The following is an 11,017-nucleotide window of genomic DNA, read 5'->3' on the forward strand; positions in this document are numbered from 1 at the left end:
TTTATTTTTTCAGCGACGGTCACTTAGTTTAAGGTTGCAAAAAGGCCATGTCTCGCTGAAAACACTGTTTCACACTCCACAGATCGCAACAGTGCCGCTAGTAGTCTACACTTTGTGTTTGATGGTAGAATGGGATATACAGATTACAACACTCGTGGTTTTTTATATGGCTTGTATTTCAGTCAAGACCCAGCGGGAATATCAATCGAGAGCCACTCGCCAAAGGCTCGTGTCTCCCGATGATATTCATCCGCTGGGTCTTGACTGAAATACAAGCCATATAAAAAACCACTCGTGTTGTAACCTATACTTATAAGTATGGAACTCCATTAGAAATTAGGTATATTTTTGATTATGAAATGCGGTTCAAGAATTTTAAATAATTAATAAAAAAATAAAGAATGTTGATTTTTTTTTTCAAATCGCAATACTAAAATGAGAAAGAAAAACAGTGAGAAAATTAAAAGACGCAAGCTGGTTAAAACGAACGTCTCCATTTGCAACCATTCCTTTTCAGAGACAAAGCAAGCTAGATGGTTATTCCGATTTTGTCTGACAATTTGCAGTTCTCTTCATCGATTGAATTCGGATCACGAAATTGCAACAACTGCCCCTGAGCTCTTTCGTCCGTGTTGTGAAGTCTGGGGAACAGGGTGGCCAAACCATCTTCCTGTTCTTTCATTCGCTGTGCTTGAAAAGCCTATGTCTGTCTGTCTGTCTGTCTGGTCTGGTCTGGTCTGGTCTGGTCTGGTCTGGTCTGGTCTGGTCTGGTCTGCCTTGCCTCCCTGTCTTTCTGTCTGTCTGCCCGCCCGCTCTCTCTCTCTCTCTCTGTCTCTCTCTCTCTCTCTCTCTCTCTCTGTCTCTCTCTCTCTCGCTCTCTCTGTCTCTCTCTCTGTCTGTCTCTGTCTCTCTCTCTCTCTCTCTGCCTCTCTCTCTCTGTCTCTCTCTCGGTCTCTCTCTCTGTCTCTCTCTCTCTCTCTCTCTGTCTCTCTCTCTCTCTGTCTTTGTCTCTTTCTCTCTCATTGTGTGTGCGAGCGTGTACGTGCGTGTATGTGTGCGCGCGTGTATGTGTGTGTGTGTGTGTGTGTGTGTGTGTGTGTGTGTGTGAGCTATCACGAGCGCTCCTTCCGTTCATTCAATTCCAACTTTCGGTTTGCCTGAATAAGCAATTCGTTCTTGTCCTCCTGCCTGCCTTTCTACGTGTCTGCCATCTTTTACCAATTAAATGATTAAACAAAGAAGAAAATAATGAGGAGACAGCCAACGCACTGGTAAGAGAGTGCAGGGGTAAGTGGGAGGGGGGGGGGGGGGTAGGCTGAAACAGAGAGAGAGGGAGAGAGAGAAAGACAAAGAGAAGGGGGTATAGAAAAAGAGAGAGAGAAAGAGAGAGAGAGAGAAAAAGAGAGAGAGAGAGATAGAAAGAGTGAGAAAAGAGAGAAAGAGATAGAAAGAAAGACAGAGAGACAGAGAGAGAGAGAAAGAGAGAGAGAGAGAGAGAGAGAGAGAGAGAGAGAGAGAGAGAGAGAGAGAGAGAGAGAGAGAGAAAAGAGCAAGAGGGTTCAAGAGAGAGGGGATGACAGAGACAGATAGACAGAGAGTCACGCAGTCAACAGACAGACAGACGAGAACGGACAGTCGAAAACCGACAGAGACAAGATGCGGACTTACACACTGTCTTCTTTCCCGACTGGACTGCAACATTCTCCACGCTGGTTTGAAACAGAAGAAGGGGAGAGAACACTGAAGCAACGCTGGTTTGAAACAGAAGAAGGGGAGATAACACTGAAGCACGTGGAACATCTGAGCAGAGACTATAGAGTATATCTGTATACTATAGTCTCTGATCTGAGTCCACCCCCAGGGCCGCGTGGAGACACGAGGCATGCGAGGACACACCCTGACTCGCGATTTAAATTAATGCTGGGATGCTACGTTTGGAATTATTAGAGGTGGTTGTAAATGTATAGATTTGGCCAGCAGTGTGCGTGATTTATAGAGCATTCGTAATTATCCCATAACTTGCTTCTTTATCTTTGTTAGCTGAAATATGTGTATACGCTGCGTATTTACACTAACAAACAACGTATGTCCCTTCAAACGATGCCTCGTTCTCTCTGTTTATTGAGGTCATATCAAAAAATTAAATGAATGCAGACACAAATTCTCGAACAATATAATCGTCGATCCATTTCCACAGCACAACCGTTAACAAACTATGCATTTTCACCACAGAAAATTAAAAACAACAATGTACAATTTCTGTTTTTGTTCAGTTATTTTCTCTCAAACACAGTGTCTGTACGGGAAAGAGAACTAGCGCATGAATACACTGTTATCGTGTTAGCAAGTGACAACATGCATCTGCAGGTTTTCTTTATTGAAAATCTATATTATAATACGCGACCGTTTTGGGGCCTTGCATCGCTATCTCCTCCCAAACCCGGCCGATTTGGGCCCCGATTTCCGCGGTATCTAGAAACGTTTGGCGGCGGAGAGGATCCGCCCGGTTAGAATAGCCGATTCCGAAGCCAAATGGCTTTTTCTGGCATTCTGACGCGCCATTTCCTAGCAGACGACTCGACCGGAAGACCTCCCCATTGGCTGTTAAACGAACAGCTTATCCGAACGTCACTTCCGCCCGCCGCAGTTGAAAGCGAGACGGGGCACAGTCTCCTCTCACTGTTTGTTCATCCACAAGCCCGACAGGTAAGTCAGTCTCCTTCTTAAAGTGTTCCGAAACCATTCTGCCACAGTGTACTGTAACCAGAATTTATCTTTACTTTCGTTTTGTTCCTATTGTGCTACGATCCCCAAATTGTAACATTCCGACCTCGCTTTCATCCGTGTCTGCCGAACCGGCACCGAGAGCTGGCAGCTCTGTCAAAACAACCCGTAAAAACACAACAAGTAAGCAATTGTATTCTTTATATATGAGGATAACAACTCATGCAGTATGATTATATTCTAGGTTTTATATGACCATGACTATGATTTAGGTTGGTTTTGATGCCTTTCATTTGCATTTCGAGTTCGTGACTCGAAGTTCCACGTGTGTTTTGGTTACGTCAGCAACTGACTGTGGGCAGTTTTGACATCATTGTAGATCTCTTTTTCGTTGAGAATAGTTTATTTAATAGCAAAGACACTCTAACAAGATTTTGCAGAAGAGTTGCTGCCTAAAACCTTTCAATTGTTGGAAATCGTGCCAATGTTCTATTTTTTGGATATTTGTTCATTTCGTTTTTAGTGTACTCCACTTCAAGGTGGTTTAGTGAGTGTGATTTTGATTACTTCCCTTGAGTTGGAAAAGTATTTTGTTTCACAAAATGTTTTGAGTATGGTTTTTGTTTGTTCTTTCAGATTTTCACCATAGCGACTAAGTACCAATGAATTGATAGCAAATGCAGGTTCTACAAATGTCAGCATTTTTAATTTATTTGGGTGATTGCAAGTGCACGTTCTGCAAATTTGGAGACATAGCTCAGTTGGTAGCGCGCTGGATTTGTATTCAGTTGGCCGCTGTCAGCGTGAGTTCGATCCCAGGTTCGGCGGAAATTTATTTCACAGAGTCAAGTTTGTGTGCAGACTCTCTTCGGTGTCAGAACCCCCCCCCCTCCCCCCGTGTACACTACATTGGGTGTGCACGTTAAAGATCCCACGATAGACAAAAGGGTGTTTCCTGGCAAAAATTGCTTAGGCACAGTTAATAATTGTCTACTTATTGTCTTTCGGTGTCAGACCCCCCCCCCCCCCCCCCGTTTACAGTACATTGGGTGTGCACGTTAAAGATCCCACGATTGACAAAAGGGTCTTTGGCACAGTTAATAATTGTCTACCTATACCCGTGTGACTTGGAATAATAGGCCGTGAAAGGTAAATATGCGCCAAAATGGCTGCAATCTACTGGCCGTATAAAATTTCATCTCACACGGCATCACTGCAGAGCGCCTAGAACTGTACCCACGGAATATGCGCGATATAAGCCTCATTGATTGATTGATTGAATTATGAGCTATGAATTTAACACGCTCAAGTTCAATTTTACCCATACACCTGTGTACAATCTATATATTCTTTTTCCTCATTTTCTTCACATAGGAAGACGCCATTCGCTTCCGCAGACAAGGCGACAGATCGGGGAATGTCCACTCTCTTCCGCTGCAGTTAGTGATCAGGTATCGACAACTTTGTCCACTCTTCATTGTGGGTGACGCGAACTGCGACAAGATTTCTTTCCCAATTCTATAATTGGTGTTACATATTGTTTTTACACATTTTAACTAGCATGCTTCTTAATTGAAGCGTGACAAAATCATTTTGTCACATTGACTGAATTCTCAGACTGTCCACATTGACTGAAATCTCATAAAAGGGCAGAACCCACTGTATATTTACCAATGGTTTACTTTTTCATTCCTATTTGCTGATGTGTAACACCATGATCCACAACCCACACCCAATTTAGCTGCTACAGTGTGTGAACAAACTATTGATGTACTTTTTACAATGAGCGGTTTTGCTGCTAGCATTGGTCACCTCCCTGGGCCCAAGGGAGAGAAGCGTCTTACCTACCTGGCGCGAACGCTAGAGGACACGGGTGAAAAATTGCTTCTTTGCGATGTGTAAATCGGTACTTTTCTATTTTATTCTGCAGCTTAGGTAATTGCGCATAGTCTTCATTGTTTTTTTAAATGTGTGGTGTCGAGATATGTCCGAATCATATGCTACCCATCTTTTACACATGTCCCCGTGTCCTCTAGCGCTCGCGCTAGGGGAAGTAAGCAGGGCTAGCAGCAAAAGCGCTCATTACATGTGGGTTGATGGTCTGGAAAGATAGCTTTTGTTGTCAAAGTCAGGGTACTTGCCTCACAGAGTGACTGGATGTGCAACTATGTTTGCATTCAGATCATTTCAAACCTAAGTTGGTGATGTGTAAATATTTGTTTTTATTCTCTTTGTACACACCTTTGCAACTTTAGTTCAGTGTGTTGTGTGTGGTTTTAGTTGTTACATATACATTGATATTTTGTTCATTTTGCACATGATTGCATTTTCGCAATCCCTTTGAGTTTGCTACTGTGTGTGTGTGTGAACAAACTGTACTTTTGCTGTACTTTTTGCAAGTACGGGTGTACTGATGTGCAACTATGATAGTGTTCTTCATTGCGATCATTAGTGCTGTCTTTTTATCCAGCTCCCAATTGTAAGCATGACGATGTGCACACAGTTCATTTGCACATTTAGCGTTGTGTGAGAGTGTTTTTCTCTATACATATGCATGGTGATCTGTAAACATTTTGCTTCTATGTAAACATGTTGTTGTTCGCAGAACCAACTTCACATTTTAACTACTTTTTATTCACATGTTTGCCAAAGTGTAAACATTTTGTTCCATTTAACGCTGGTTGTTTTTTTCCTGTCTCAAGACAGCTCAAGACATGTATGGTGATGTGTAAAAATATTGTTCTATGGGCACATTTTTTTGCACATTTATGTACTTATGTCAATGTAGCCGCTAATTTTAGTGCAGTCGATCGTACAAACATTTCATTGTGGGTGACTCGAGCTGTCGGCGAACTGCGACAAGATTTCTTTCCCAATTATATAATTGGTGTTACATATTGTTTTTGTACATTTTAACTAGCATGCATCTTAATTGAAGCGTGACAAAATCATTTTGTCACATTGACTGAATTCTCAGACTGTCCACATTGACTGAAATCTCAAAAGGGCACACATTAACGCTGTTTTATCCTTTCAAAATTATATGAAAATTTGATAGGCGTTTTATTGTTCACAGTACCAACTGTTACTTTTTCCTATTTGCTGATGTGTAAAACTGTTATTGTACGGTGCACACTATTTTCTCCCAATAAATTTATGGCATTTTGTTTTGTATGATGCCATCAAACATTTAACACGTTTTTGTTGCTTATTCACAATTAATTCTGTAATTTATAAAGAAAAAATCCCGTGCGTACGTAGCACGGGTATCACTAGTGTATTTATATTCACTAAAACCAACAAAGGAGGGGATAAAAAGGTTCCACACCTCGTGCATGATACACACAATGAGGTCAGCTGTGTGTGTGTGCGTGCAGTGTGTGTGTTTGTGTATTCGTGCGTGCGTGCGTGCGTGCATGTGTGTGTGCGTGCGTGCGTGCGTGCGTGCGTGTGTATGTGTGTGCGTGGGTGCGTGCGTGCGTGCGTGCTTGCGTGGGTGCGTGTGTATGTGTGTGCGTGCGTGCGTGTGTGTGTGTGTGTGCCTGTGTGTGTATTCGTGCTTGCGTGCGTGCGTGTGTATGTGTGTGCGTGCGTGCTTGCTTGCTTGCTTGCTTGCTTGCGTGCGTGTGTGCGTGCTAGCGTTTGGCTGCGTGTATTTCTGTCAGTCTATCGTTCTGTCTGTAGTCCAGGCATCTTAGCCACTTTAGTGAAGGGAACGTTGAAGTGACAATGACTAGGTTTAAAATGTCTCTTATCAGAAAGTTCAACCTCAGTCCTTTGATGTTTATTAAACACATTTTCATATAAAGTTGGCGCTTCATATGGAAAAGTGGCTTTGAAATTGACCCTAATCCTTCTTTGGGCTCTGTAAATGTCGTTTGGGGCTATGGTTGTAAAACGGTATCTACTGGTCACCCCAATGTATAAACTGAAAACTCTTTCTGCACCAGAACACGCAGAAAGGATTGTATCTGCCTGATGTCTGATGCTTTTCAAAATCCCCAACCACTAACACCTTCAAAACGGACATTAACTGACACTGTTGTTTTTCCCTATATAATCCTTACTATTTTTCCGAGACGTCGTCCTGTTGTGTATTTAGCTTGCCACAACCTCATACATGGTCCTAAAAGTTAAAGTTGAAGAAAATACTAAAGATAAATGAATAAGCTGACGCAGTGTCATTCGCACCGTGAATCCCCCCATGGGAACATACTAAAGTCTGGTTCCAAATAGGCTCAATTTCCTTCTATTTCTTTGTATTTCTGCCTCGTAGGGGTAGGGGTGTTCAAACCAAAGGCACCTTTAAACCAAAATTCAAATCACACATCTTACAATACTAAGACACTCAGCAGTGAAAGGGTGTCTGCTGGTAAAAAATTTCAAACAATCCTAAAAGTACTTCACTACTAAACGTGCTTTTAAAAAGAGCCGTTATTTTTCCCTCTATAATCAGTATTGTGTTTTCTGCGAACATGTAGTCTATTTAGATGGTTGTCATGTGCACATGAGTTGCTAAAGCGTTTTCAGTTGGGCATATGTCGAAAAGCAAAGAATTAGCCCTTTGAAAACCATCAGAACTGTCACACAAAAATAACATTTACCTATCTCACCAACTGACCAAACATAGGGCTTTTCCTTATGTATTATGTATTGTCGTGTTTTTTGTAGCATACTTGTGAAAACAGCCACCACTGTTGTAAATGATACTTTAAAGAGCATTATTTCATTTTTACAGTTGAAGGACAACCTGGACTGCCGTATATTACAGCTGTTTTACAATCAGCCAAAATTTTCTTAACAAACGTATGTTAAGAACAACTCCCATAGTGAAATTGAAGGGAAAAAAAGTGAAAACCCCCCTGCCATAGAGGAGCTAAAGAATCAACAATAAACGACTGCATGGATAGCTTGATGCACGAATGCATTGCGGACATGTTTGTCTCCAACCAAGAGAAAGTTCCAAAAAATCCCTTTTGTGCTTCTTATTATACAGTGACGTCAAAGACAGCCTTTTCTGCTGTTCATACATTCAGGGGTTATGGTTACACTAAACGACGTAGTTGTAGCCATACTGCCATCCAGATTTATTTTTTCCTTGCGAGCAGTCACAGGGTGTTTGTGCTGTCTGCCAACCGTTAGATGACCCCGCCCAAGTCTGTTAAGGGACCGTTTGACCGTTATAGAACGCGTCTTTTTGATTTTTTGGCACAGTTGGAAACGGTTGATTTTTATCCCTACCATTGTTTCCAAACATTATATAGGAATGTTTTGTGAACAACGGATAATAGCCGCTACTCGCATGTGTAGCAAAAGTGAGCGTACATACTCACCCTGGTCGTCCAGCCGTTGTCCGTTGCCCGTCTTTATCTGTCTGTACTGAACATTACCTTTGGATTTTTCTCGAACGCTATGAAGTGAAGAAACACCAAATGTTGCAAAATGTTGTATGACCCCAAGAGCTCAAAAAAGATACTTGAGAACCTTGACCTTACCTTAAGGTCAAGGTCACAGGGAGAATGAATGTGGTCTAAAAACTGCAAAATTTCACATTGTGCCAGTTTTCTGAAAAACACATTAAAAACAGCGGGCTTAGTTTTGTATGGTATACAAGAAAAAGAAAGCCTTATCTTCTGATACCATTTTGGTTGACCTCGCTTCAATGTCAAGGTCAGAGGAGCCCTTCAAAGTTGAATTGTAGACATATTTTGATGTGAGCTTGCCCCTTTAACTTTACTATGGACGATATCTCTTACAAACTTAAACACTGAGTGGGGCGTTTGTTAGAATTTCATAGTGAGCCACATCTGGTCACATATCGTTAGGGTCAAGGTCACATTGACCCCTATGAAAAATGTGACCAAGCCGGGTAAAGAAATCCATGTGTCTTGGTAAAAAATCTTAACAAAGCAAAGCCCATGCGACTCTCATGCTTGACCTTTGTCTTAAAGTGACCTTGACCTTCAGGTGACCTTGAAGGTGAAGGTCTAACAACTGAAGCTGGCAAGGACATTGTACACTATTAGAACTGGTTTACAGATTTTTCCTACCAAATTACACATGACCTTTGGCCAAGGTCAAGATCATCAAAGGTCACACATCACAAGGCTATCAATTCAAGACATAGGAAGCATAAACATACTTATTGGCACTTTCTACAAAGAGACATTGTCACTTTTAGTGATTCAATTGCCCGTTTCAGTCACATTTCATAAGGGGCAAAGTGACCTTGACCTTGATGATATGTGACTAAATGTGGCTCAATATCAGTATATAACATGTGCCCCACACAATTATGAAGTTTGAAAGATTTTTTTCATAGTTCAGGGTCAAGGTCACTTCAAAACATGTATACAATTCAACTTTGAAGGACTCCTGTGACCTTGACATTGAAGCGAGGTCAACCAAAATGGTATCAGAAGATAAGGCTTTCTTTTTCTTGTATACCATACAAAACTAAGCCCGCTGTTTTTAATTTGTTTTCCAGAAAACTGGCACAATGTGAAATTTTGCAGTTTTTAGACCACATTCATTCTCCCTGTGACCTTGACCTTAAGGTAAGGTCAAGGTTCTCAAGTATCTTTTTTGAGCTCTTGGGGTCATACAACATTTTGCAACATTTGGTGTTTCTTCACTTCATAGCGTTCGAGATAAATCCAAAGGTAATGATTTGTACAGACAGATGAAGACGGGCAACGGACAACGGCTGTACGACCAGGGTGAGTATGTACGCTCACTTTTGCTACACATGCGAGTAGCGGCTATTATCCGTTGTTCACAAAACATTCCTATATAATGTTTGGAAACAATGGTAGGGATAAAAATCAACCGTTTCCAAATGTGCTAAAAAATCAAAAAGACGCGTTCTATAACGGTCAAACGGTCCCTTAACAGACTTGGGCGGGGTCGTCTGACGGTTGGCAGACAGCACAAACACCCTGTGACTGCTCGCAAGGAAAAAATAAATCTGGATGGCAGTATGGCTACAACTACGTCGTTTAGTGTAACCATAACCCCTGAATGTATGAACAGCAGAAAAGGCTGTCTTTGACGTCACTGTATAATAAGAAGCACAAAAGGGATTTTTTGGAACTTTCTCTTGGTTGGAGACAAACATGTCCGCAATGCATTCGTGCATCAAGCTATCCATGCAGTCGTTTATTGTTGATTCTTTAGCTCCTCTATGGCAGGGGGGTTTTCACTTTGTTTTCCTTCAATTTCACTATGGGAGTTGTTCTTAACATACGTTTGTTAAGAAAATTTTGGCTGATTGTAAAACAGCTGTAATATACGGCAGTCCAGGTTGTCCTTCAACTGTAAAAATGAAATAATGCTCTTTAAAGTATCATTTACAACAGTGGTGGCTGTTTTCACAAGTATGCTACAAAAAACACGACAATACATAATACATAAGGAAAAGCCCTATGTTTGGTCAGTTGGTGAGATAGTTAAATGTTATTTTTGTGTGACAGTTCTGATGGTTTTCAAAGGGCTAATTCTTTGCTTTTCGACATATGCCCAACTGAAAACGCTTTAGCAACTCATGTGCACATGACAACCATCTAAATAGACTACATGTTCGCAGAAAACACAATACTGATTATAGAGGGAAAAATAACGGCTCTTTTTAAAAGCACGTTTAGTAGTGAAGTACTTTTAGGATTGTTTGGAATTTTTTACCAGCAGACACCCTTTCACTGCTGAGTGTCTTAGTATTGTAAGATGTGTGATTTGAATTTTGGTTTAAAGGTGCCTTTGGTTTGAACACCCCTACCCCTACGAGGCAGAAATACAAAGAAATAGAAGGAAATTGAGCCTATTTGGAACCAGACTTTAGTATGTTCCCATGGGGGGATTCACGGTGCGAATGACACTGCGTCAGCTTGTTCATTTATCTTTAGTATTTTCTTCAACTTTAACTTTTAGGACCATGTATGAGGTTGTGGCAAGCTAAATACACAACAGGACGACGTCTCGGAAAAATAGTAAGGATTATATAGGGAAAAACAACAGTGTCAGTTAATGTCCGTTTTGAAGGTGTTAGTGGTTGGGGATTTTGAAAAGCATCAGACATCAGGCAGATACAATCCTTTCTGCGTGTTCTGGTGCAGAAAGAGTTTTCAGTTTATACATTGGGGTGACCAGTAGATACCGTTTTACAACCATAGCCCCAAACGACATTTACAGAGCCCAAAGAAGGATTCGGGTCAATTTCAAAGCCACTTTTCCATATGAAGCGCCAACTTTATATGAAAATGTGTTTAATAAACATCAAAGGACTGAGGTTGAACTT

This window comes from Littorina saxatilis, linkage group LG8 (assembly GCF_037325665.1).
Source record: "Littorina saxatilis isolate snail1 linkage group LG8, US_GU_Lsax_2.0, whole genome shotgun sequence".
NCBI lineage: Eukaryota > Metazoa > Mollusca > Gastropoda > Littorinimorpha > Littorinidae > Littorina > Littorina saxatilis.